This window comes from Coturnix japonica, chromosome 2 (assembly GCF_001577835.2).
Source record: "Coturnix japonica isolate 7356 chromosome 2, Coturnix japonica 2.1, whole genome shotgun sequence".
Taxonomy (NCBI): domain Eukaryota; kingdom Metazoa; phylum Chordata; class Aves; order Galliformes; family Phasianidae; genus Coturnix; species Coturnix japonica.
Window position 1 is genome coordinate 81,325,400 of NC_029517.1, and position 26,388 is coordinate 81,351,787.

At 37.2% G+C, this 26,388-nt stretch overlaps 1 long non-coding RNA gene across 1 annotated transcript; it reads left to right on the plus strand.

The window, feature by feature from the left end:
- The first annotated feature begins 23,553 nt into the window (after positions 1 to 23,553).
- LOC116653038 lies at positions 23,554 to 25,135 on the plus strand. Its single transcript, XR_004306423.1, has 2 exons — positions 23,554 to 23,692; positions 24,903 to 25,135. It is a non-coding gene; the product is annotated as an uncharacterized LOC116653038 (long non-coding RNA).
- The last annotated feature ends 1,253 nt before the right edge of the window (positions 25,136 to 26,388 follow it).

Below are 26,388 nucleotides of genomic sequence, written 5' to 3' on the forward strand. Positions count from 1 at the left end.
AGGAAGACCATGAGGTGTACCTGGATTGAATCTAGGCTATTGTCAAGGAAGACCAAGCCAACTTTTTAATCTATAATTAACTGCCTGTTATAAAATGCCCCTCAAAAAAATAAAGTTTTTTATCTCAAAAAGTGGTGATCAATGGTAATTTTTAAGGAAGTTACACATCAGAATAAAATATCTTACTTTGCTCCTGCCTGGGAAGATTCATTTTAAGGGCAGACAAACAGACAAACACAGTGTAAAATTGTATTATTCTGTTTTATTTTATTTTTCCTAAAAGGAATGTTTTTGTTGACGAGAGTATCTGTTAAAAAAATTCCTGATTACTGTCCTCATTACATTAAACACTTATTTCCTACCTGCTCAGTCTGGCTTTAATTACATAACTTAGTACACAGAAAGGGTTTGGGGGGCATTAAGATTCAATTTCTTTCCCCCCTAGAATCTTATTTAGAAATCTCACTCTCATTACTCACAAGACCATGCAACCCAAAAGCTGCCTGATAGATATCTGTCAGCTTCATTGAAGTGAGCTTTATGAGGCTGTTGCTTTGTTATGAGTTCAGCCCATACTGAGATCTACCCAGCTCCATTTCTTTGTTCGTTGTCTAATGAAGTCCTTTGCGCAAGTTCTGTGTCAGATGGGCTCTCTAATTCCTGACTCACTGAAGAAGAATCAGTGTGTGACAGGAGGTGGGTTTTGCCACTTCCAGCAATGGCTGTTTACTCCTTTCAAAAGATTCTCACATTTATTTCGCTGGGAACTGACACTTGATATGGAAAGTTTATCCACATTTATTTTGAATCTTTCCTATTCTCAGAACAAAAACGTTTGTAGTTTGACAGTAACACTAGCAAGCTAAACGACAAGCTCATTAGGGAAAAACACTTAGGAAGCATTAACTAAGAAAAAGAGGGGAAAAAAAATAGGTGGCCAAAATATTATCCAAGAAACATACTATACAGCACAAAGGTTACTGTTATGTATAACCTGTGGTAAACTACTTCACTTTTCTATAACTGTAATCTACTTTTTATGTGATAAGAATAAATTCAGCAATTTCTACTGAACAGGAGGGTATCAGAAAAATAAGTTACTATTCCACACCCACACATAGTTTATTATCAAATGATTCCTTAAAATTTAATCTGCCACTGCTTACAGGGTATGGCATAGTTTTCTTGGTGCTCTAGCATGCTCATGGTTCATGAGTCACACAGACTAAGACATGACAGGAAGCAGATCTAAAAGATTAAATTTGAGCAATTAAATTAATGCAGTGTAATTACAACACTGACCTTAAAAATTTAGCTGATTATTCATACTCTTTGACTTTCGAGTTGAAGACAACATCCTAGTATTGAAGTCCATCATATGTTAACTTTTTTCTGTGATTCTGTGTAATTATAAGCATAATTAATAGCAGTCCTATTGCACTAGATCAAGTTGATAGCAAATTAGCTGCATCAACTGAGCATGAATTGTATTTAAAACTATGGTGAGCGTAGACATTCTTCTATTCTTATGGTACTTTATACCATTATTATTATTGCTTTAAGCAGTGACCAAAATATTTTCTTTGTTAGCACAAGAATGAGCAACAAAGGCAAAAGAGAAGCAGAAGCTGGGATACATATGATGACATCAAAAAGACATCACACATTTATGAGAAACTCTGGAAAGATACTCCTAGCCTCTAAGGCAGCCTCAATGAGGTATGCTCAGCAGTATTCAGACAAGAGCACACAAACCAATCTTCAGGCAGCAACACCAAAGGCCTGCGTGGACTGTTGAGGTTGCTGACAATCCTAAACGTCCCACACATCCAGCTTCCCAAGAGCCTCCTTAGACAGCCTCCAAACATTTGCTTTTTGCACCCTCTTTATGCAGCCAAGCCACTCAACAAGTATTTTTCACATCCCTTAAGTACTAAAGCTGTCCCACTTGGGAGCCACTTCATACCCCTAAGACAGATCTCATATGCTCCTAACCCTTGACTCCTGAGGTTCTGTTATAGTTATCTTGTCAAAACTTAAAATCCCTCCATCTTCCTGAAAGGGTGGTAGCTGTAGAAGTTCATAAAGCCAGCCTATTAGTGGCACAGTACAGGAGAAAAGTCCTTCCTTTGTTTTATCAGCTTTCTATGGCTGATGATGTGGGCTAATGAGTTCCCACACAATATCAAAACGTGGACACAGACCACCAATTCTTACCTGTATAACCCACTGTAGAGAACCTACTTTAGCAGGAGGTTGCACCAGATGATCTCCAGAGGTCCCTTCAACTCATGTGATTCTATGATACTTAAACTTCTTCCCATGATCAGTAAAGCAACCCTCTACCCACTTCTGATAAGGTAACCACACATTATCCATAAACCATCTTTTACAAATCTGCCAAGATTTTTCTTAGCAGGAAGATTTCCCAGCTGAACCATCAGCACACACAGCTGTAGAAGATTAATACAAATAAAGAGTGGGCTGCTTTGAGGTCTGTTTTAAAGTGGATGACAAAGCAGCATCCTCTCAGTTTTTGGCTTCACAGGATTTAGAGCAAGGCTACAAAATGGGATTATGGGATTTCCTCTGAGGACTACGGTGGTAGCTAGTGTAGATGAATATCCATCAGATGGCAGAATTCAGCTTCTCAGTAGCTGTTTCTCTATGTTTGAGTTTCCCTATCAAAAGAGTTAACATCTGCCCCTGAGCATGCCATTAGTTGCAGCTGCTGTTTTAAAGTTTTATTTATTTATTTATGGTAATCATTTTTGCAGGATTTATAGACTATAATTGTCTGTTTTGGTTATATCACAGTATGCAAAAGAGTGAAGTATGTGTGTGAAAAACTGTTTATACTCTGAACATTCTTAAAGATATGTTGTCAGTATAAGACCTAGTAAATCTTGAGTTGAACTTGGAGGAAAGATATCTATGGTTGTGAGCTACCTCACCATTTGCTCATATTTCATTTACTTAAAGTATGTTTCATAAATGGTGAGAAGTTTCTCAGGTAGTAAAACTGCTTAACTTCTGTTGGGAAAATGAACTATTTTGCCCATTGCTCATCTTTATTATCAAAGACTGCCAGAGAAGTTACCAAGCAACAGCAGTATAATTATCCTGTTATTAATAGGTATCAGCTGTTAAAGATAATTGTGTTATTAAACAGTTATGTTATTATCATTTAATATTTAATGTAAAGCCATGGTGTTCAGAAGACAAGAATAAGAGACCACAGTAGATTTCTTCATTTTCTAACTGGATACACATACAACAGTCATAAAAGGATTTGCTTTACTGTATTGCTCAAGTTATTTAAAAACTTTAAAAATACTTTTTTATTTACTGATATGGGGTCATACTCATCAAGTCATTAAGTTTGCTTTTACTACCTAAGAAAGTGTAGTATTGTAAGGCAAGTTTACAATTTTCTAAAGGAGAGAAACTTGATAATCAACTGGTTATTGAAAGTCTGCCAGTTCTTTTAAAATAAAGTTAAAAATAAATAAATAAATTGGTTTCATATGAGAGATAATGGGACTGAAATTCTCTGTCAAAGCTCTGCTTGAATCAGAAAGTTACCCTAGGATGAGGTTAGGCTGCTTGTTTAAAAACAAACAAATAAATCTCAAAGCACCAGACAACTTCAGAGATAATTGAATACATTTTACTTAAAAATAGCAAAATTGGAAATGCCAGCAAAGGCAGACTGTATTTCTTTTAATGAATCAAGACTTTGGAACAGTGATGACTCCAGCTAGATTAAAAATGAAGCCTTGTCTTCATTTTCAAAATTTAGATTTATTACCCTTGATTCTCAGTCTACAGCCACAAGTGAAAATGAGAAATATCTAAAAAATTGAATTATTTAATTACTTGACCTCAACTTATATCAATTAGGAGAAAACACTTTGAAAGAATTAAACTTCAGTCAATAAAGTAGTTCCAAATGCAATTGGAAACAGAACAAATTAAGACATTGAATTAAGAGAAGTCTGAATTGCTTTCAGCCACCTGAAATTCATTCCTATGAGAGCAGGTGAATCATGCTATGGCTCCAAAAAAATAGTAAATAAATAAACCCTATCCATAATATAATAGTAGTTAAGTAGAATCCAGTAGCTGCTCTACTCTATTGCCAACAAATATTTACAAGTTTGTGACACAGAAGAAAAACTCACATGAGAAAACATTTTAATCTGTAGCCTGTCTGATCCCTTAAGCAACAAAGAAGTGCTTTTTTTGTGTGTGCGCTACATATTCATATATATTCATGTTCAAAGAAATCCTGTTTGCGTTTGACATTTAGGTAGATAGCTGAGAGTGATGTCTGGAGACATGAAGCCCTGACATGCAGTAAGCGCAGACTGAATACACAGAACGCTGACTGGCTTTTGCTGGTCAGCTATGAGGATGAATAAAGTGACAAGAAACAGGCTGAGAATGTAAGTGGTCTGTGAGTGCACCCAAGGAGGCTGAATGCTGCTGCTGCCTCTTCTATAGCAACACCCAAGTGGTTCCTGCCTGAAGGCCCACGACCAAACCTTCAGAAAGGTTAATGTAGACGAACAGGGTTCTTTCTGAAGACAGTTTCTTAGAGCTGAAAGGTTTGACAAAGAGTGATAGTAGTCACTGTGGATTTTTTTTTCTCCTTTAAAACTTCTCTCTTATGAGGCAGTAGGAAAGATGTTTTTTCAGTGGAAGCTTGAAAATGCCCCTTCACATTCCTGTTTTGTTTCTGCCTCTTCTTAAAAGGATAACATCACATCAGCAACACATTTCTAAGAGTCCTGTGAGATGTCATCAGCTCTAGTTCCCAGATACAATACAGTGCTTTTTTTGCTTTCTCAAAAAATGAGGAACAAAATGGATATAGAGCCAGCCTGGTAATTCCTTAAGGCTGAAAGTAGCCAGTGTACTCTCTATTCATTTTTAGTATACCTGAGTGCGGAGGTGGGAACTTCTTGTTGAAATATTTTCCCTGCTGCAGTGCTTGCTCCATGCCTGTTATTACCAGCAGCAATTATGACTTCCTGAAAGGTGTTTAGTAATGCAAGGCAGGGAAATAAATAGCTACAGGATTTTGGTTGTACTGAATCTGGTCCTTGAGAGAGATTGATGATATAGTCTGTGTCGCACTAGACAGAATTCCCTTACTCTGCTTTCTTCCTTGTGTAGAGTATCAGCTAGTTTAGGAGAAAAAAACCTGGAGGTTGACTTTCAATTTTATTTAATGAATTCTTTGTATTTCCATTGTCCAACTAGGGACAGATAGGGAAATAATAATATTTTAGCTTGATATGCATGTTATCACGTATTTTTATGACCACCTAACCACAGAAAATAATGCCAAATGCGTATAGAGCTAACAATCTTAATTGTTTCTCTTGTAGCTCTTGCATTCAAATCATGGTATTATTATGAAACAAAAGTAGCACTTCAACTTTATTGGAGTCTGAATGTAAACACAAAGTAGACAGAAATATTACAGACCACAGGCATCACCATGCAGAGACATTTACACTTGCACTTTCTTTAAAATGAAACCTTCAGTTTTTTCCATATCAATTCTTGATGCCCATGACACGTTTCTAAGTGAGTGGCTTTTTTTTCCTGGAAAATATGTGGGAGAGAGATGTAATTAGATGGATATGGACCCTTCAAGAAAAGCTGAAGAATGAGATCATGTCTTTCATGAAGGTTTTTGGTTAGGCAACGTATCACTGTTCTAGCAACATTCATTGTAATCATGGATGTCTTTTCACCTGTTTCATAAGACTTTTTAAAACATAGGTAGATCTATCCTGATAATTTTCAGTGGCAAGTTTTTGCTCACAATTACATGAAGTGGAATTCCTACTTCTCTATCTATAGGTATGGTCACCTACTTCTGAACTACTTCCTTGATGGGAGAGGACAGAAAAAAAGAGCATTAGGAAGCAGTTCATCTAATCCTAAGGCCAGTGGTAAAAATTATTCAGATAAACACTGTAAAACAGTCCATTCATACTCCTTTGAGTGTGAAGGGAACCCAGTACACCCAGTTCAAATAAGAAAGTATGCGTTGTAGTTTTCTGAAGTTAACATGATGAACATCACATCAGGAGTCCAAAACTGGATGAGCATTCTCTTAGCATCCCAGTCAGGATCTAGTTCCTAGAGGATTTTCTACTGCCATTCCAGCTTAAAGATTTTTCATTTTGAAATGGTGTCACTTTCCACAGAGATATAGAATGGTATTAAAAGATTTACTGTCAAAAAGGTGGGTAGCGGTGTTCATCACAAAGGAAATGAATCTAGCATTCCCAAACAGGATTGAAAAATAGAGTATGCATATCCCACAATATGTGTCTCTATATCCCAATAAAATGTCATTTGAAATGAATGCATCATGGATAGTGTCTAGAAAAATGTTCTGGTGAACCGAGTGAGCAAGCACTTCTCTTTGAGTAGCCTACTATAAAGGAATACCCTTATAAGAGGTTATTGATAAAGCACTTTATGCATATTATCTGTGTCCTTTGCTATCAAGATATAAAAATCTATTTTACAGTGAACAGAATACATTTGACATTTTGTCCTTCTCAGAGAGATAAAACAAGGATTAGTTACAGAATGAGATAATAGCCTTGAAAGATAATGAGTAGAAAATAATTTTCAACAAAAGATTTTACAATTTACTGCTCCTGTACAAACCTTATCAGCTCAATTTCCATTTATCACAGCTTTTGCGAGATGGCCATAATGACTTGACAATTAAACATTTTTACATGATGATGCTGGATGTATCTTGCTTTTGATTGTATGAAATGACCTAATACATCCCATTTGATGAGTCTTCTCTAGGGCAGTAATAAGCAGTGAAGTTCTGAGAATGTTTTGTCACTTGTTGAAAGCCCTCCCCGTATGCCATATAGAGCTCTTGCTTCCTTTACAGAGGTGTTGAAATACCTCAGCTAGCTGGTACCTCAGCTGTGTCTGAGCTGATGTGACATCTGCTTTTAATTGCGCTTTGGGGATTGCACTTGTGGGCTTTCAGCAAACAGAAACTGATCATGTATTTACTGGGGAAAAGGTGTTTAACTGATGTCGCACAAATTATGTAGCTATAAAGTGAAGAGACAGCAATCTAAGTGAGATTCTCTCACTTAAAATGAAAAAACACATGTATGATAACTTCTGTATCTTCCACGGAAGAATTTTCTGGGAAAATGATGTGAATTTTCTATGAAATGAGTCTAAATTGCAGAAAAAAATCTAGTAGTTGGAATAGAGCTGGTCTGTGCTAGGTGGCGCCCTATTGACCTTAAGCAGGTTGTCTTACTGGAATATGTGATGTGCATCAAAATGATTGTCCCGCTTGCCATCTCAGAAGTAATCTGAGCAATGAGACTCTCAGACTCATGTGTCAAGACAACTACAACACATTTCCTTAAATACAGAAATAATGTTTTTCATTTTTTAGCAGGAGTTTGACAACTGTCAAATGAGTGGGCAATCAATAGCAGATATATGGGGGTTATTTTCCATCTGGTAGCACTGGCTTTAAAGACATCGATTTATTCTTTCTAGGGAAAAATAAGATTGCACTAGAAGCTTTGTCAGGAAAATAGTTTCACATTAACATGAAGAAATACAGACCCTTTCTGATCAATTTCTTATATTTGATTTTTGCTTTAATCAGTAGAAAAGGAATAGTTACATCTCTATTTTCAGACAACTAACTTTTTTTTTTTCTTTTAATTTTGAGTATATAGTGATCTGTTCAGTTGACACAAACCAGGAGCATCCAAAAAAATCCATTTTCCTGATCAACATTCCAACTTTCTGAACTGAGCAATACCTGTGTATATATCATTAAAGCTTCTGTTATCTTCCATGCAACGTTAATAATTTCTACGTTCTACAGCATTGTTGTTTCTCTTCTGCTTCACTCAGAGCTTATACTTTTCTTTCAATTCCCATGTTCCCTCTCTTGTAAACTCACTTGTCAGTCTCCATATTATTGTGCTTGTTGTTGTCTAGATTTCACTTTCTCCACATCAGTATTACTGACTTTTTCATTCCTACAAATCCCTACTCTGTGACTTCCGAAAATTCCAGCTCTCTAGACTCTGGCACATGTGGAAAACTCCAGTCCTTCCTTTCATTTCCCAACTGCCTCAAAGCAATTCAAGGGAATTACCTTATCCTGTTGAAATGTCTCTTAGCCATTAAAGTCCTCAGAAGAGCAGAGATTTGTCCTGTTGGCAGAAACCTGGAAGAGTGACTCATACTGTTACTTTGCTATGACTCCCATGTCTCACAGTGAGTAGGTCAAGAACTGCCACCTACTTTAAAAGGTTTGCAGTCATTGCTTTGTCTTGCACACCCTTAGGTTTTCATGGTGACAATGTTATCAGCAAATTAGCATTTGCCAAAATAATGTCTAACGTTTATAAATTGGTCAGAACCCCACCCATGTTAAAGCTAAAATAACCCAGAGTGGTTTTGAGACTGAGGAGTAGACTTTAAGCCCTCAGCAAGGTACAGAGCACACAAAATCTATTTATCTTATGCCTACTCTTGCTAAAAACAAGTTATTACAATCTGCAGAAGCAATTTCATGAGAAGGTAACGGACAGGAACAGAGAAATCTGGACAAGCATTGATCACACACAGAGTCTGAGGCAGGAGACAGTTTTCCCAGTGGATACAAGGGTGAGTAAGCAGTCTGGCTGAACAGGTTGAAGAAGCCTTGGGAAAAGGAATGCTTGTTTTTTATTTTGTGTTGGTTTTGTTTTTCATCTTTTTTTTTTTTTTTTTTTTTCCTCCTTAAATAGACAACAAGAGGTTCCTAATTCACCCGAAAGGTCGTACAATCTTAGAATCATAGACTCTTCAAGGTTGGAAAAGACTTTCAAGATCATTCAGTCCAACTTTGTACCTGTCACTGCTATTTCCCCACTGAACCATGTCTCAGTACAACATCTAAGTGTTTCTTGAGCACCTCTAGGGACAGTGACAGTAGCAACCCATTACAGTGCCTGACCACTCTTCAGAGGATAAATTTTCACTAAATTCCAACCTGAATCTTCCCTGGTGTAACTTGAGGCCCTTCCCTCTAGTTCTATTGCTAGTTATGTGGCAAAAGAGGCTGACCCCCGCCTCACCTCACGTCCTTCAGCATCCTTTCTTTTTATAAAAATAAATCCTTACTTACAAATCACTTACAGAAGTCTCCGTCTTTCTATCAGCAGAAATAATGTACATTGCCTACCTCTGAAACAGCTCTTGGTAACTCTGTGAGAAAATCCATGTTGCTGTCCTGAGAATGCATTTATACAGATAAATCTGTTGACTGGTGTGCAGTCAAAACTCTACCTCTATATTGATTATAGATTGCATGATAAATGGTACACAATATAAAATTGTACTACTGTTAGGATTTACTATCTCAAGACTATCTCTTTTACTGTACAACCATCTATACTGATGTGTCCAGTATCCTTCCCAATTCTTAAAGCCCATGGACAGATAAAAGATATGTTCATCAAATTATGTTTTCCTAAGGAGCTTTGTTGAAAAAGTCACTATATTATTTTTTCCCAACTATTTTGGTGTTTTAGCAGAATGAATACTGCTGCTGCCAAACTGAGTGTCATTAACAAAAAACACTGACTGAAAGCTACTTTACCAGCATCTCTATTTAAAACCATTATCTCATGTAGATGTGATTTGTCTTTATCCAGACTGAAGGTTACGTAGAGAAGGGACATGCTTAATGAGCCTGGGCTTTTTCCACTTTGTTGTGTTTTCTCCATTAACTAAAGCATTAGCATAAATATGCATTTCTCTTGAAGAAGTTGGGGAAGTGTTGCGTTTGTGCCTGGCTTAGCTTATTTGTTCCTTTGCTCTTGACTCAACGGGACTTTGAACTATTTCTCACAGATATTTACTGGAGGAGAGAAACTTCCAGATGGGCTATAATTACTAGAATTGAGCAGATGATTTTGTAACAGAATTAGAACTGATTGGATTTACCTCTGCAATTTCAGGAGCACTCTGAGAAATATTCTGATTTAATCTAGAGTATTTCCTACATACTGATAAAAAGATAACTTGCATTTTCAGAAAAGGGCCTTTCACTCAAATTAGTGTTGATTGCATGGAAAATGCAGTGGAATATATGTAANTGACTTATCATATACTTATTAAGTATTTGTATGTCATCCAATAACTTGGGAACAGTAAAGAAGTTATTATATGTCACACAGCAATTGCATATAAAGCAATCTGAATGAAGGTTGTGTCTTTTTATTTGGAACTTGGTGCTCTTTGCTTCTCAACTTTGTACATCAGCACTCTAGAGAGGGGGAAAATCTGATTTTTATGTTACTGTATCTCTGCATTATAGCTTCAACCCAGAATTGTGCAGAGGAATCGGGGAAACCTCAATCTGTTCTGATTTATATTCATTTGCAGTATCCCCCTTGGAGCATTTTGCTGATGAAAGATAGCTGGAGGCTGAGCTTCAGCCCTTTTCCCAGCACTTGTCCTGAGCTGCAAGCTGTGTTTGAGGCCATCTTGCTGGGTGTGCCACCCCACAGGGGATTCACACAGCCAGTCTGTTTTCAGGTCAAGGCTGCTGTCACCAGAGCTAGGGACAAAGAAGACACCATATCCATTCGAAATATTGGACTGCCTTGTACAGTATCCTGGGGCGGGTAAAAGATGCTTCAGAGAAAAATATTAAAAATATCAGTGGTAGGTAAATGTGGAATAAAGTACTGTTAGAGAAGTTTTTTCTCACCTAGTTGAGGAAAATGACACATTGTTTTGTATGATGCTTTGTGACATTTACATTGAGTTTCACATGGAGCTAAATACCTGATAAGTCACAAAAATGGGTTGTGGAGATGTTTCCAGTCTCCACTGTTTGGAGGGAGCAGCTGAAGCTTTCAGGTGGTATCAATATTGCAAGATGGTTGCAGGTTAAGAGTAGCTATGGGTCAGCATGCCACAATCTCTCATGTTTGTCTTTTGAGGCTATTCATTACTGTGACAGAAGCTCAGTGGAAGCAGTAGTGTAATACAGCAAGTTTCTAATCTGGTTCAAATAAAGCAGACAGGCTTTCTTTGAAAGTAAAGCATGGTGATGTCTGGAAGTAGAGACATTAACAATCTGAAGAAGATGCATTTTCCTGGTTACTGACATACATATGATGTTCCAGTTTTGCTGTTACCAACAAATTCAATGTTCAGGCTATTTCCAGCCATATAACACATATAACACTGTGTTGGTCACAAAGCTGGAAGCAAGACCCCAGTTCAGTCCTTAGAATGCAATTTCTCCATCCGGTTTTCTGTCAAACCAGTCTCATCCTTCACAAAGTAAAGTCATGACCAGCACAGCATCATCTTAAGTCAAAAACCTTCTGTAGAAATGGATTTCACAAAGCTGTTGTTTGGCTTTCTGTAAGCAGAATTCTGTCCTGTAAGTATGGTCTTGCCTACTGGCTTCCTATGATTGTGGTGTAGGATGTATCATCATGCCACGCCACCAGGCACTTAACCTGCTTTGAACCCCACTGGCTGCTCTCTCCAGACAGGGACTTTCCATTTGCATTTGTGTTGCAGCATGGACTGTTAACTAGTTTGCATCTGACGACAGCAGAAGATATGTGGGCATATTGCCCACTCCCTCACAGTTCTCCCCTAGCACATCTGGGTAGCCATGCGACGAGGACCCAGATGGATGGGATTTCAACAGAACATAAATCTGAGTATCCAGATGCATGCTTGGTGTAACCCATGCCAAAATATTGGCTGCTGCTTCTCTGTTTTTCTTATCACAGCTTCTACCTAGAAGGGTAGAAAAAAGAGGCCAGTCCCTGCCCTATCTATTACTTGCTCAGTTACACATCTATCTTTTCCTTGGGTGGTAGAGATGTGTTATCTGGAGCAAGCAAGCAAGCTGCAAACATTTGTCTTTTGTCAGAAGCATTAATGTTTGTGACTCTGAATGTGCAGATGCTCTTCAAGACCCTGTTCATGCAGTCTCAGTCTGTTTGCTTACTATTCTGCTGTTACACTCTAATTAAAAAAATCTGGAACGGTTGGTTCTTTCAGCATCAGCTGCAAATTAAACAATTGTTTAACATATGCCTCAATCATATAACACAATACCTTGGAGAAACGAAAGCAATGATTATTGATGCAGGGAAAAAAATATATTTGGCACTAGATGGTGTACTGTAAGCCAGCCCACAGCAAATCTGAATGGCTAAATTCATGTCTAAAGACAATCACCCACCAAAACCCCAAATAAAACTCATGCAAATTAACTACAGGGATGCGAACTGTACCCATGGTAATTATATTGCAAAGTACATCCTCAATTAGCTGCTGGTAGTCTGTTGTCACATGGGGTAAGGGCCTTAATTGTATTTTTTTTTTTTCTGGGCTTTTTGATATGCTTTATTTTATTTGAACAGAAATGCTTTATATTCTTTGTATCTGGTGTCCATTCAGTTCCCAGAGTAGGCTGGAGTAGGATTCACTACAAGGGGATATGCAGTTGCTCTGTGTCTTGAGTATATATAGTATATATATATATATATATATATATATATATTGAGTATATTGAGTATATATAGTATATATAAATAAAATTACACTAGTAGATTATGGATGATTGACGGTCCTGGGTGCTGTAAAGCATTGCTGGACGTGTCTAGAGGTCTCCCAGGGACAAAGAAGCTCACAGAACTTTCTCAGCATGTACTGGATTGAAAAGTATAATGAAAAATGTGATGCGCTTCACAGGAAAGCCTTCACAAAAATATCACAGGAATATCAGTGACACCAGATGACAGAGAGTGGAAGTAATTTCATGGGCATCTTTCTGAGGCTTTCAGGGGGCTACAGTTCAATGATGTGTAGATGGCATAAGGAGGTGACTGATAGAGCGTGAATGTGAGAAAGGACAGATCCATTTAAGTCTAAGAGATTCCTGGAATCCAAAATACCAGAGAATTTGAGTAGGTCAAGCTGGTCACCAGGACTGAGCAGCGTGTCTCCATATTCTAGATTATTTGCAGAGAGAACTATTGTTCAATCGGTATGTTCATCGTTTAACAGCCTACTGTTAGGTACAAACTTTAAGCAGCTAGGTCAGACTATTCTGGCTGTACCTTCACACCTAAGTATTGTTGAGGAGTTGTAATGCCACAGACATACAAGTAGTCAGTTTTGAGGCAAGCAGCAACCACAGTCTTATGAAAGGATTGGCCACACTTGAGGTGTTTTGGGCTTCCCCTTCTCTTTCCCCTTCCCTTTCTCCCTCCCTCCTTTTTTTCTTTTCTTTGTGACAAGCTGTTGCACTCAACTTTCCTTTTATATTTTGTAGCTGATGAGTGCAAACAAACTATGATTTCCATTATTCATCTCATTACATAAATTCCATTAATCAGGGTTGCCAAACTCATGCCAAATCAGCTTACACTTTGCACTCCCATCACATGTATAAGGGAAATTGCATCAAATGATAAAGAAAGACTATATTCTGTGACAAATGTGAAGAAGGGAGCAAAAGCAGCCACATTCAGCAAATACATTCTATGTTCATGGTTCAACTATAGCTGATTCACCTTGCAGCACTACAGTGAAAGATACTAAACTTTGGCTCTAGCATTCAGATTAGCAGAAAACGTCCCCCAAAGTTGGGAAAGAACATTAAATTCCATCCAAACTAACATACAAACAATCAGGAGCTTGGAATTAAATTTCAGAAATATTTCAAACTTGTAAATGTGTTACTTCCCCTGCATGGTGTGAACTAAGGTAGAGGAGAAGGCTACATGACCCTTCTAGTAATATTCCTTACTGATACTAATAAAATGCACTGACTTTCTTGGTCAGCAGCCCAGAAGGAATGAAAGAGGTGGCATTTAAGTCCCATCAAGTGGTTCTGCTCACAATGCACTTGGTGTGACTGTGACCTTCTTGTACAAGTATGAATTCGACACTGGAGCAGACTGTGAACATTGTCAAGATGAACAAATCTACTGCTGTGGAAACACCTGTATTTTTTCCCATATCTAATTTATAATCCTTGTCTGCAAGCTGCCTTTGTGTTTTGGCGCTCCTTCATCCTCTGAGACATGCAACAACATTTCCATTTTCCACTCATAAAAATTCACTTCTAGGTAGCTTCCAACTTTGATATATTTTTCTGCTATTCCTTTCTTGTCTCTTCCTGAGTAACTGTGATAAAAGCAATATAAAGCCACACTGACAAAATACACATAGATCTGGAAAGCTACACTCCTGTTTGCTACATACTGCATTAACGTTAATTTAGTTTGGAGAGGTGTATTTCCAAAGGCACATCAGTAATAGTTGGCCGATCCCCCTTGACCTTTTTCCTACCATTTTCTGTCATCATTCATTGCTCTGGCAATGAATACTGCTTCTTTCAGCAGTGATATATGATTAACAGAAGATAATAATGCATGCAAGTAGTTGCATCTCTGCTTCCTTGAAGTGCTCTCCAAAATGTCACTCGTGCTTTTCCTAAAATGTCACTATTATTGCAATACTTAATGGAATTCTGGTATTTTTTGACACCTCTACAATAAGACTCAAATTGAATTGTTCACAAGTAATTTGAGTATATCATAGACTTTGTTGTTTCTTACTGGTTATAACTCTTGAATGCAAAAATAAGTATTGCATGTTGCAAGAAGCAATGACTGTGCTGAAGAGTTTGCAGAAATATGGCAGCTCCTTTTAATGGTTATATATATGCCAGTAAATATGAGCACTAGAAGCCATGGCAATATTACAGTTCTACATGCAGGTACATCCAAAATCCTGGGATGTTCATACTGCCAGTGTCTCACCGTAAGGTCAACACAAGTCTTATGCCTGTTAACAAATAGCCTCTGCATGTCACTGCATTGCACCCACACTGCTTCTGCCTTTACACCTCTCTTCACAAAGCAGCGTCTGCTAGGAGCACTGCCTATGGAGCAGCTACTCCATAGTGACAAGGTGGGATTGAGCCATGGGTATCAAGTCTGAAGACCGAAGAGTTAAGGACTACCACCCACAATTACTGACTAACAATTACTGCTATCAGTTCAGGGAGATAACATGCAGTTACATCAGTGTCTCAGGACCCTTTTATATGTAAGGTCTCTTCCCTCAGCACTTCCCAAAAACTATACCTACAGGTATTTTAAACATAACAAGGCAAATGAAAGGGAACAGCATTAACAAAATTAAGACAAATTCACTGCATATTTTACCATATTTAGTTTAGCTTTTGGGGATTGTAAAGATTGCACTCTAGGACTGTGGGAGAGTCAGCAGTGACTCTCTTAAACATTTTATTCTATTTCATGGAGTTCTGCCATCAAAATACCTCTACTGACCTAGGAAATAGTTGCATTGGTATTAGCAGAGAGTTTTACTATAAAACTGTTCAACTGGAAAGCAGTTGGATTGCACAACGTTTATAGTATAAAAATGAAAAAATGCTATGATATTCTCAATGCTTTAACTCCATTTCCACATAAAGATGATCAACTGATATAAAGTATCATGTCTGTACAAGATGAAACCCTCTTTTTTGTATGCAGCCTCAGTTTCAGAAATAATTATTGTTCTGAAAATGATAAGTTAGCACTTGTTCACTGCTCTCCTCAGGATTTTTCTCAGGCATTTATTTTCTCTATTGTCAGCTCTGTAGTTGACACCCTAAGTATTTCTTTGCATTAGAGTTTAGTTTAGATTCCAGACTACCCTGCTGATTTACACAGACATAAGAATATAAAGGCTTGCACAGCCTTAATGCTTAATCTAAAGGGATTTATGGTTGTAAGTTTTTAATATGTTTTGACAGAAGCTATCATATGAAAAAAGGAAAAAATGAAAAGAAGTACTAGTGCTACTAGTATCTTTCCTTGTTATTCTTTTAGTTTGTCTTGCAAGGGACACATGAGAAATATGAAAAGATGAAAAAGATTAAAAATTAATTAATATCCACTGCTGAACAGAGGAATAATTTTTGAAAGACACTGTGGAACCAATGTGGAAGAAGCCCAATGAGCTATGCAAGATATAGTGATTTAATCTTATTTTACATGAAAATATTTAGAAAGTTTTACAAAATGACATAATTTGATTTTTCCATATTGTAAGATCTGGAATTCAGAACTGATGGAAAAACTGACGAGAAACTAAAGAGAAGGCAAATCAGTCTAGTGTGTAGGAAGACAACAGTAAGGGCCTGTAAGCTAGCTGAATTATTGCTGAGCTAGCAAAAGCCCTGGAAAAAGGTAAGTAACCTGCTTTCATCACAGGTTGGATGAGGACAGAACATTATGCCCTAGTAACAGTGAAGAACAATTTTCTATCTAGTCCCATCACCGTGAGCTGTCTTCTAATGTAAACGAAGGTGTAGGAAATCCAAGTAAATAAAATAAAAAGTAAACAGATACTGTTTTTTTAAAAATTATTATTATTTTTATTTTTTATGTTTGACTGTACTGTTCACTGTAGTGATTAATGGGCTGAAGCCACTAATATGAGAAAGTACTTTAGCATCTTCAGAGAGCGTACATTAAAGGGTTGTTAGGTAAATGATTTAGAAGTCTAACAATGCTGCAGGCAGTGTCTAGTTAAGAAAATGCTTAGAAACAGAGCATTGTTTAGAATTCTAAGAAAGCAAAAATCCATAGGGGGATTATTTCAGCCCCTAGATAATATCCATAGCTTGATCTCAGAGCCACTTTCATACTTGCTTAAAAATGCTACCATTGCTACAATGCTTTGCTGATTACAGAACAAAATATTCACTTTTGTATTGCTTGTGGAGCATCATGAGCTCCTCAAGAACCAGCAGGGCTGCAGGTGGGATGGGTATCTTTGGAACCACATGTTTTTGGGGATGGATTTTCCATCCCCAAATAATAATTTCTGGTAAATTAGAATCCTACTGTTACATTTGTGTAGATGAAGAGTTGAATCCATGAGATGCCTCTGGTCACCTGCCAGGGAAGAAACTGCAGTAGATCAGTAAGCAAGAGGTTACTGTGTTTTTCTATAGCTAACTTTTTAGTTGGTAGTGGAAAACTCCAGTATTTCATGAAGGAGATACAAGTTAGAGCAAAAAAGTGCTACAGTCCCTATCTAAATATGGCTGGAAAGCTTTGGTCTAAGTACTGGCTCATAGCATCTTCCTCATAACTATTTTCCACAGTTCATCTACATAATGCTTATTTCTATAAAATATTTCTGGCATGTGACAATTTTCATTTGAAAATCTAATGTAAAAGAGTAAAAGAAATTAAAAAAAAATAGAAAAGAGGAAATATGAGAAAAAATATAACTCTGAAGACTAAGTTCCTTTTATTTAGTTTACTACGCCCTATACTAGAAAACTGAACATTACATTGCATACTGAAAACAAATACTTTGGTCTCTGAAGTACCTGTAGGGTAAAGATGTACTAATTGGGTGAGAGAAGTGCTACCTGAAGCTGCTCCTTTCCATGGGTTTGATAACACTGCCAATAGCAGCCACTTCCAAAGGGAAAGAAGAAAATCAATCTAATGCATTTCTCATCGCTGAGTAATCTTCTAGAAACTTGACAAGCTGTAAGTAAAACTTTGAATTTAACCCTCATTTATGTGTTAAAATGATCATGATTTTACTGCTAAAATGATTAAAAAATTAGTCATCTGCTGTGGCTGATATACATAACTGTCAGATAAATCTGCAAGCAACTGATGCTGTGAAAAACAGAATGACTTCAGCAGTTTCTTGTTAAATGAATATTTATCATGATTCTAGACCAAAGAGAACCTCTGAAGTGGGCTTGGTCACATCATTAGGAAGGAAAAACTTAGATTTAATAGCCCTGTTGCTGTCACAGAGAGCAGAGCTCAGTGATGCCCCTCCGCTCCCTGTGAGGAGCAGCAGTCGCCATCAGGCCTCCCCTCAGCTCCTCTGCTCTGCACTGAGCCAACTCATGGGTTTGCATATATACACATCCTTTGGAAGGAAGAACCACACACTGATATGTTAGTATTGGAATTTTTAAATGGGTTGAAGATGAAGCAAAATGTTCTTTATACTACTGCCTAGTTTATCTAAAGATGATTAAAGTGCATGCATCTCTACAGTTAATACCAAATACACCAATTGTGTTGAAAGCAGTGGCTGGGACAAATAGAATGACAGAAGCTGGCAGGTGGTTTCCGTATGCATATCCATACAAACCTAAAATGAGTCGTAAGTTTTTTTGTATAAATTGCTATAATTGTAAACATATTGCTGCCTACAGTATTTCAAGTTGCTTATGTGTTTTCATTGCCATATTGAGAATTTTCTTACTTTTCATCTCTGAGCCTTCAAAGACAGAAGGATATGACACTAGCTTTAGTATCTGCACTCAGAAAAAATCTCTGGCAAGTTCTGGCACTGTCATTTCAGGCATTTTATCAAGACTAAGTCTAGAAACAGAACAGCATTTTGTCCTTTACAAAAGTCACTACAAATATTGAAGTGCACAAATATTTTGAAAGAGACAGAAAATATAAATTTCATAGAAGAATAACCCTTTTCAGTCAGTGCTCTAGAAAGCAGTGAATTGCTGGAGGTTTAAGCCCTCTGAAAATCCCCCATAGTGCAAACAACACAATTTATGTGATTAACATGAGAGTTTCAAGGCATTGTTTTAGGCATGAAGGAGAAAAATATCCCAGTTAGAACACTCTACAAGAAGAGAGATTAATTGCTATACTGCTGGAACAAAGCCATGCTCTATGTAAACTGTTTGGGATCCAAATATCAAATGGATCATCTGTGCTGAGAGGGTACTGGAGACCCAAACAATTCTGGACATTGTCAGGTGGAGAAGGAACAGTGAGGAAGAAGGGCAGTACTCCAAGAAACAAAATCACATATTAAGCAAGTGAGAAATGTAGAAATGTAAACCAAACTATTTTCTTTCCCACCAGTGGGACAAAACAGCAGATTTGACATGCTTTTCTTTCTCTACTTGATGTTACTGCGAGGACTATTACCCACCCCTTCACCTTCAAATCCTCCACATCCTTACTTTAATCTAAACCAATTAATTTATTAACTTTGAAAGTCAGACTTTTTTTTTTTTTTAATTTTTAAATTTAGGGCTTTTAAATTTACTTCCAGATTTAAGATTTAGGCAATCAATATAGATATTTCAATAACATTTATTCCAGATAATTGCACAAAATTCAGAAGGGACTTACCTTTCTCCCAAACTTGTATGTGAAAGTAAAGAGAAGCATAACCAAAATAGGAAACAGAGGGTACTTAAATGCTTCTTCAGCTATTGCAGTCAGTTTAATTTAAAGGAAAAGCTTCCAAATGTCTCAACTTACCTTTATGTAAGTTTTAAAGTGAATTTTCCTTTGTACAGATTGTGATTGTTCTCATAGAACTGATTTTATGTCATATATTCTAGAAGTTAGTATTAGGTATGATTGGAAATTTTACGTATACTTCATTAGAGTATCCACAGAACTACACACAGAATATGCAATCCTGCTAACAGCTTTTCTTTTGCAGTTATTGACAAATACGGTTTGCCGTGTATTTCTCTAAAAATACCTAACCCAAATAACAGACTGATTATTTCCACTGTTCCCTTTTTGGAAAATATCTGTTTGCCACCTTCTTCCTGTTCTTGACTGAAAGCACAGTATTTATTTTAGATTGTGATTTACATAGATTCACCTCCTTTTGCCAGTTCAAGTTATATTAGGAAAATTTCTGACAGATCATATCAGAACAGATGTCTCTATAAAAAATTGTAGACCTTAACTAGGTAATGGAAAATAGAAGAGCTAGAGACTTCTTGGAGCAAATGGATTTTATATCTGCACTGCCAAAACTGCAAAAGCACTGGAGTAAAAACAGGGTAAGACCCCTTTTTGTAAACCTCTTTCAAATCATTTTAAAGTTTATAGACACCATTAAAAAAATACTACTACTACTAAAATATTAAGGGCTCCATTTTTGTTTTAGGTTTAAAATGCCACTTGCTCTTGCTATAACATAGAGTAGTTCCCATGGAAATAAGTTCCAAAGAAGTGTTCAGAGATCTGAAGCGTGTAGTCCACCAGGCTGGTAATAGAACTAAGAAATCATAAATGCTAGGAAAAAGGCTAGTGCTGAGCTATACATAGAATAATAACAAACTCAGCATACGAAAGCCAGGAGACCAAACCAAGTAGATGTGTGTGTTTCCAGGTGCCGGCAGTGGGAGCTGTAGGGCTCCTGTATAAGGAGAGACCAGGGCTGCCCTGTGACAGAAACCGAGTTAAATATTTGCCTTCTTTGTTTCTCAGTACGTAAATCAGTAATTAAATATTTATGGTAAAGCAGCAATAAATTAAATTAAATTTTCCTATTTGAGTCCATTTTGCCCAGAATAATAGTTAGAGTATAATTTTGGTCAAAGGTCATTTATTTATGTTGGCCTCAGAAATAGATTTTATCTGAATTACATTTTTGCCTCTAATGATAATTTGTCCTTAAATCTGAGCAGACTGGAGTTGACTATATTATTATGAATTTGTATAGGCCTTTTCATACCGAAATATCCCAAAATATTTTATCAATTTCAGCCTACTGATCATCTGTCTGTCTTCTTGTGACTTGCAGCATATCCAACAAGAAAAGAAAGAATGATTTTGGCAATGGAAATAACAGACATATTTAATTCAACGTAATTTTTTCAACTGCTTTTGGAAAACAAAACAAAATGAATAACAACAAATATCACCAAACCCTACAAACTGTCTGCATTCTAGGAACAAGAATTCTCTGCTGGAAAATTATCTTCTCAGAAAGGACATTTTGTGGAGTCAGAGGTGGGAGCGGGAGCCATCAGCCTGCCTTGTGCAAGCCAGGATACTGAAAAAAGCACTCCCAGCCAGCCTCTATGATACTAAGGATGAACTGAAGAGTTTAGAGAACTAGCAGAGGCATGAAGAATGCTTTGAGAGGTAGCCATGGAAGAAATATGCTACCCAATGATTTGGAGCAATTTTCCACATTGCCCAGATCTATCAGAGAATTATAGAATCACCAAGGTTGGAAAAGACCTCTAAGATTATCCAATCCAATCATTCAAAAAACACCAATATTTTCCACTAAGTCATGTCCCTCAGTTCAACATCTACACATTTCTTGAAGACCTCCAGGGATGGTGACTCCACCACCTTCCCTGAGCAGCCTCTGTCAGTACCTGACCACTCTTTTGGAGAAGTATTTCCTAATATCTAACCTGAATCTCTCCTGGTGCAACTAGATGCCATTCCCTCTCATCCTATTGCTAGTAATGTGGGAGAAGAGGCCAACTCCCACCTCAATACAACCTCCCTTCTGGTAGTTGTAAAGGGTGACAAGGTCTCCTCTGAGCCTCCTCCAGATATGCAGTTCCATGCATAAAATAATTATTTTCTGGTCCTTTCACCCTCTGTTAGATGTGGGATATTTGCTAATTTATGTTATTGTTTCTCTCATCCTCCTAGTTTCTTGTCCTTGGCAGTCCTTTTACAGTGTATTTGACAAAGTATGTTCAAGATGAAGAATCTATAAGTAACAGAAGACATAGCTGGGGAAAATGGGAAAAAAGTATCTGGCCTATGTTTTATATGCTGGACTACAGTGAGATGTCTCAGTCAGAACCAAACCAGTTTCTCACTGTTTTTCCTCTACACTTGTTTGCCTTTGGTCGTTAGAGAACAAGGCGCTAACTCAGCTACTGTAAGTTTTTTATTGTTACAGTGACAGTACTTTGCAATCCATTAGCGACAGAGATGGATTCAAGATTGGCAGGAGGCCCTCTACTTAAGTACCAGCACCATACAGGCACAAGAAGAGTGAATATTTATGCCAAGTATTCATTTACTGTAGGTTTCTGTTTCATTTCACTGCCTCCTATTTTTCTGTCTAGAATTGGTTAGTGTCCTACTCGAGAATGAGTATCCATAGGATACAAATAAATCAAAATCATTCTCAGATAAAGTGTTTGAAATGCAACAGTCTGTTGCAGTTCAGCTATGCCACTGAGAAGTCAATAAAAAAGTCCATGAAAGTATAGAGAATTAACTCACCAGGAAATATGGCTGCTAAACACTAAGACACTGGATTTTTTTCCCTAAGATCTACAGCTGTCAGCACTTGGGAGCTAATGAGAGAGGTTAGTTAATCTTCCAGATTTCATTTAAAACAAGGAAAGACTCAAGAGACATAGGATCTGTTGACCCTTTGTAGAATTTTTACAGACATAACTTAGCTCTGACAGACCAGTTCAAAAGTTCAAAATCTGCCAAAATCACAGTCTTAACATCAAGATTGATCACCAGCTTTCACAAAGTGTTCCCGTCTGCCTTGAATGAGGCAAAACCCATAAAAGTAAAACCAGTCCGTACAACCATAGACATTTCTGCAATGTATTAAAATTGTAAGGGAATTCTTGAAAGCAAAGGTAAAATTTATGAATTGGTCTGTATCTTTCTTTTCATTCTTAATGGAAGATAATTTTCACTCCTGTAGTATTTTCATTTACATTAAAGGTCTCCTTGGTGCTACAGAGCATTAAACTAGAAAATCTCACAGACTAAGAAATAGCAGCTGAATGTTTCACAAAATAGCCTTTGGTGCAACCTATCATGGAACTAAATTAAAGAAGGCTCCAAGAAAGGACAGCTGATGCACTTTAAATTTTCCACAGATTTTAAAGCAACACAAACCCTTACCACAGAGTATTTGTTTATACTCATGCTTTCCAAATACTAAGTTGTTTATGCACCATACTTTTACATCAGCATCATATGGTCTGTTCATCATAAGGCAAAGGCAGATTTATATACCTAAAACTTCAACTGTAAGTTCACTGCAATAACCTCAGAATGCTCTTCTTGGTCCCACTCATGTCCTCTCACTGGGGTCAGCAGAAGGATTCCAGTTCCATACAAAAGGTGAAGCATGACAATTAAAGGTGAAGAATCACAGAATCCTGGAGTTGTAGGGGTTGGAAGAGACCTCTGGCAATCATCTATTTCAGCCCCCTGCTAAACCAGGTTCCCTACAGCAGGTTGCAAAGGAAAGCACCCAGGTGGGAATTTAGTATCTCCAGAGAAGACAGCACAGCCTCTCTGGGCAGCCTGTGCCAGTGTTCTGTCACCTCAAAGTAAATAAATTTTTCCTTATGTTTTTGTGCATCTTCCTGATTTCTAATTTGTAGTTGTTGCCCCTTGTCCTGTCACTGGGCACCACTGCAAATAGCCTGGCCCCATCCACTTGACACCCTCCTTTAGATATTTATAAGCATTGATAAGATCCTCTCTCAGTCTTCTCCAGGTTGAACAGCCCCAGCTCCTCTCAGCCTTCCTGCATAGGGGAAATGCTCCAGGCCCTTAATCATCTTTGCAGCCCTCAAATGGGCTCTATATAAAAGTTCCCTGCCATTCTAGAACTACAGACTCCAGAACTGCACACAGAACACACAGAGCAGAGGGGGAAGACCCTCTGGTCTAGGGAGATCCCTAGACCAGCTGACCATGCTCCTTTTTCCTCATCTGTACCCAGAACTCTCCCAGATTCACAAGCAACATTTCCAGTCAGAGGAAAATGCAGGAAATGCGTGAGTGATGTGAGATTACAGATATGCACGATAACCTACAACCTAGCAAAGGAGAAGTATTTTTTGCCAGAGCACAGTGTAGGAAAACTTTAACAAAACCAAAATCTCCCCTAGCAATTCGAACAAGGATTTCACCCTCACAATCTGTTCTGCAGAGCAATGGAAGTAGGTTGCTAGAAGCAAAGACTGGAGAGACTGGGGGGTTGGGGGTGGTGGGAGTTTCAGATTTCACCCTTTGGACTCTCCCATTTTTCAGACAGAAGTCTTCATAGGAGCTGCTTATTCACTACACAAACAGACACATTCATTTTTCATTATGAAAGATCCCTCAGGAACATTTTTTTTTTTTTTTCTGGAACAACGTAAGAGAAAATAGAAAGTTTGCTTCAAAGAGAATAGTTTGTTTCAAAGCGTACAAATTCCAGGTTTCCAGGTCAGTACAAATCCAGCAATTGATACATAAATTTTGTATTTGCTATCAAGGACTTTCACAACAATGATGGGCAAATTACAATAAAAAGAAAGGATCTGAGTTTGTTGTTGTTGTTGCTCTTTGTTTTAAGTTTGTTGTCATTGGAATATACAGCCACACAGTTCTGTTTTTAAATGTCGGTATTGTCAATGGTTTTTCTTAAAGCTGAAAAAGCTCTATTTCATTTCCAGCTTCTTAACAGGGTGACTAAATATTGGTAATACAAAACATTAAGGATACTTCAGCTCACTTTTACTCAAGGGAAATCTCTCTAGCTATCAATGCCTGATAAAATTAGAAATCAATTGTTTTTATCTTGGCAAACCAGGATGCTTCTGAAACACATATATCTTAGAGATGATCAAGAAAATATGTATGTTACATAATGTGCAGTAGAGATGAAGTAGGACTACTTTGTGATGTCTTGCATATTTATTTAACTGTCAAAGTAGAGAATCAAACATGATATGACCTCAAAACGTTTTCCATTTTTACTGTTTAGGAGGCTGTGTTTTTTTGCAGTAACAAAACCAATACTTTAGGGCAGAAAATTTACTCAAGAAAATCACAGAACACATATGTATATAAGATATACGCCCGTTTGTCCAGTACAAACTGATCTGCCTTGAACATTTTGTCATGCCTAGCAGTACACTGCCCTTTTCAACCACACGTTGGACATATCTAGAACATATTCAAAGTAAAGGATGTAATGCACAGGATTTTTTTATCTTTCAGAGATACAGTTCCTGGGGAGCATTTGCTCCAGTACCTACGTGCTGCCAATGTACATGGAAAATTTCAGGAATGTACCCCTCTTCTTTGCATCAAACTGGCGGTATAAGCTATTGTACAAGAATGCTCACATGCTCTGCTATTAGCTCAGAGATATGGAAGACAAAAGAATATTGTTTCCTTAATTTAAATGTGATCAGAAAGGAAAATCATACAGAGAATCTCATTTTCCCTGAGTGCTTTATATATGTGTTTTGCTTCTCGCTTTACATTGGTAAGCTATTACTTGTTTCAAATGATTAACTTCAAGGTGATATTTCCAGGTATTAAACAGAAAACATCTCCTGTGTCACGTAGGTAAGGTCAGATTATCCAATTACTCCTAAATGTTTGTGTTTCCATGGTTACTCAGGTGATTCTAGCATTTTTCTTCCACATGGATGGTTACCAAGGATACAACAAGTAGTTACAAAATAAAACAGCTACAAGTCAGGACCACTGGGGTACAGTCCTTCTGCATCTGGCAATTGCTTGTAGCAAATCTTGGTTGATACATCATTTGAATCCTGAGGACACTCTCAGCGCAGTTCTTTGAGCTAAATAACTCAGTAAGCATCATATAAAGGAAAGGAGCTCTTAAAAAGGATATGGGACTGACATAGCTATGTTGCACAAAATAATGCTCTTGAATACCTTCTGGCAAAAGATGGGAATATTCTCCTAATTACGTTATTTTCAAAAAGAATCCCAACACACGTCAATGATAATTGAATTAGAACAGAATGCTTTCTGCATTTAGGTCAACATTGCCTTACCAACAGTAATAATCTTGTGTACTGTACAATGGATACTTCTTAAAAATAATTGAAAATACTTGCAAATGTCTGCTACGTGACATAAACTGACAAAATAAGACAAAGGCTGTAAATACAAAATGGGACAAAATAGTTCCTACATTATCTAGGTTTAGGTTTCTGCCCACAAAACTGCAAAGGCAATTTTATGCTCGTTTGTATACCAAAGTGTCTGAAATGCAGTTAAAACGCATATTGGAATAATTGAAGTGTTTTCAGAAATTGAAGTCTGAATATGTTACTTAAGATTGCATGGGTGTTAATGGTAATTTTTCACTGCAATGTATTTAAAACTGAAGTCCTATGTTTTCACTAAAATGCATTTGTCTAAGATCTCAGCTTTTCAGCTATTGAAAAATGAAATAGTAAAGGAATAGATTGAAGTTTCAGAAACATGTAACCCAGTAAAAACAAACAACATGCTGAAAATAGATCACTTCATATTCTGAAAAAACTCCCAAATTTCTTCTTTGTGCTACAACAGCAACAAGAAAATATATGGCCCTTATATCTATATTTAGACAAAACAAAACAACAGCTGCAAAAAGAAAAAATACAAAACAACAAAACATTCAACAATCAAACAACTATAAAACCCCACCACCACCTATGATTGGGTGCAAATATAATGTATT